Here is a 2,988-nt window from a genome sequence, read left to right as displayed (position 1 = left end):
CTCTCCCAAAACACGCAGTTTTACCCGAAGAACTCGGCTTTAGTTGCAGGTGGAACACAAGCAGCATTTCTCCCACTGTGTACTCTTTGGTGTCTTCACGAATGAACTTGTATATTCAGGGTTTCACACGTGGAACGAACTGCCTCAACCATGGCAGGCTGTAACGAGGACTGTAAACATATCCTCTCCCAAACCACGCAGTTTTAACGGTAGTACTCTGCTTTAGTGGCAGGGGTAACACAAGCAGCTTTTCTCCCACTGTGTACTCTTTGGTCTCTTCCACGAATGAACTTCTATTTGCAGGGTTTCTGACGTGGAGCGAACTGCCTCGACCAAGGCTGGCTGGAGCGAGGTCTGTAAGCAGTTCCTCTTCCAAAACACGGCAGTTTTACCAAAGAATTCTGCTTTAGTTGCAGGTGGAACACAAGCAGCTTTTCTCCCACAGTGTACCCAATGAGCCTTTGCCCAAAAGAATATCTGTACTCAAGGTGTCCCGCGTGGAGTGAAATGCCTAAAGCAAGGCAGGCTCTAGTGAGGCCTCTAAGCATGTCCTCTCCAAAAACACGCCAGTTTTACCCAAGGAACTCTGCGTTAGTTGCAGGTGGAACACAAGCAGCATTACTCCCAGTGTGTAATCTTTGGGCTCTTCCACGAATGAATTTCTTTATGCAGGGATTCCCACGTGGATCGAACTGCCTCAACCGTGGCAGGCTGTAGCGAGGACTGTAAGCATATCCTACCCCAAAACACGCAGTTCTTACGGTAGAACTCTGCTTTAGTTGCAGAGGTAACACAAGCAGCTTTTCTCCCACTGTGTACTCTTTGGGCTCTTCCACGAATGAACTTTATATGCAGGGTTTCCGACGTGGAGCGAACTGCCTCAACCAAGGCAGGCTGTAGCGAGGACTGTAAGCGTTTCCTCTTACAAAACACGGCAGTTTTACCAAAGAATTCTGCTTTAGTTGCAGGTGGAATACAAGCAGCATTACTCCCACTGTGTACTCTTTGGGCTCTTACACGAATGAACATCTTTATGCAGGGATTCCCACGAGGAGCGAATTGCCTCCACCATGGCAGGCTGTAGCGAGGACTGTAAGCATATCCTCTATCAAATCACGCAGGTTTACCCGAAGAACTCTGCTTTAGTTGCAGGCGGAACCCAGGCATCTTTTTTCCCACAGTGTACACAATGGGCACTTCCCCGAATGAACTTGTTCTATAAGAATGGTTTCCCGCGTGGAGCGAAATGCCTCAGCCATGGCAGGCACTACTGTGGTCTCTAAGGATTTTCTCTCTGAAAACACGGCACTTTGACCCGAAGAACTCTGCTTTAGCTGCAGGTGGAACACAAGCTGCATTTGTCCCACACTTTATACAAAGGGCCCTTCCCCGAATGCATCTTCAATATGCAGGGTGTCCCTCGTGCAGTGAAATGCCTCAATGAAGGCAGGCTCTCGTAAGGACTGTAAGCATTTCCTCTCCCAAAACACGCAGTTTTACCCGAAGGACTCAGCTTTAGTTGCAGGTGGAACACAAGAAGCATTTCTCCCACTGTGTACTCTTTGGTCTCTTCACGAATGAACTTGTATATTCAGGGTTTCACACGTGGAGCGAACTGCCTCAACCATGGCAGGCTGTAGCGAGGACTGTAAGCATATCCTCTCCCAAACCATGCAGTTTTCACGGTAGAACTCTGCTTTAGTTGCAGGGGTAACACAAGCAGCTTTTCTCCCACTGTGTACTCTTTGGGCTCTTCCACGAATGAACTTCTATATGCAGGGTTTCCGACGTGGAGCGAACTGCCTCAACCAAGGCAGGCTGGAGCGAGGACTGTAAGCAATTCCTCTTCCAAAACACGGCAGTTTTACCAAAGAACTCTGCTTTAGTTGCAGGTGGAACACAAGCATCATTTCTCCCCCTGTGTACTCTTTGGGCTCTTCCACGAATGAACTTCTTTATGCAGGGATTCCCACGTGGAGCGAACTGCCTCAACCAAGGCAGGCTGTAGCGAATACTGTAAGCATTTCCTCTCCCAAAACACGCAGTTTTACACGAAGAACTCTGCTTTAGTTGCAGGGGGAACCCCATCATCTTTCCTCCCTCAGTGTACACAGTGGGCACTTCCCCTAAAGAACTTGTTCTATAAGAATGGCTTCCCGCGTGGAGCGAACTGCCTCAACCATGGCAGGCTCTACTGTGGTCTCTAAGGATTTCCTCTCTGAAAACACGGCACTTTTACCCGAAGAACTCTGCTTTAGTTGCAGGTGGAACACAAGCTGCATTTGTCCCACACTTTATACAAAGGGCCCTTCCCCGAATGCATCTTCAATATGCAGGGTGTCCCTCGTGCAGTGAACTGCTTCAATGAAGGCAGGCTCTCGTAAGGACTGTAAGCATTTCCTCTCCCAATACACGCAGCTTTACCCGAAGAATTCTGCTTTAGCTGCAGGTGGAACACAAGCAGCATTTCTCCCACTGTGTCCTCATTGGTCTCTTCACGAATGAACTTGTATATGCAGGGTTTCCCACGTGGAGCGAACTGCCTCAACCAGTGCAGGCTGTACCAAGGAATGTAAGCATTTCCTCTTCCAAAACACGGCAGTTTTACCCAAAGAACTCTGCTTTAGTTGCAGGTGGAACACAAGCAGCATTACTCCCACTGTGTACTCTTTGGGCTCTTCCACGAACGAACTTCTTTATGCAGGGATTCCCACGTGGAGCGAACTGCCTCAACCAAGGCAGGCTGTAGCGAATACTGTAAGCATTTCCTCTCCCAAAACACGCAGTTTTACCCGAAGAACTCGGCTTTAGTTGCAGGTGGAACACAAGCAGCATTTCTCTCACTGTGTACTCTTTGGTGTCTTCACGAATGAACTTGTATATTCAGGGTTTCACACGTGGAACGAACTGCCTCAACCATGGCAGGCTGTAACGAGGACTGTAAACATATCCTCTCCCAAACCACGCAGTTTTAACGGTAGTACTCTG

This window comes from Mesoplodon densirostris, chromosome 5, assembly GCF_025265405.1.
Source record: "Mesoplodon densirostris isolate mMesDen1 chromosome 5, mMesDen1 primary haplotype, whole genome shotgun sequence".
Lineage (NCBI taxonomy): Eukaryota > Metazoa > Chordata > Mammalia > Artiodactyla > Ziphiidae > Mesoplodon > Mesoplodon densirostris.
This window is presented reverse-complemented; position numbering follows the sequence as displayed.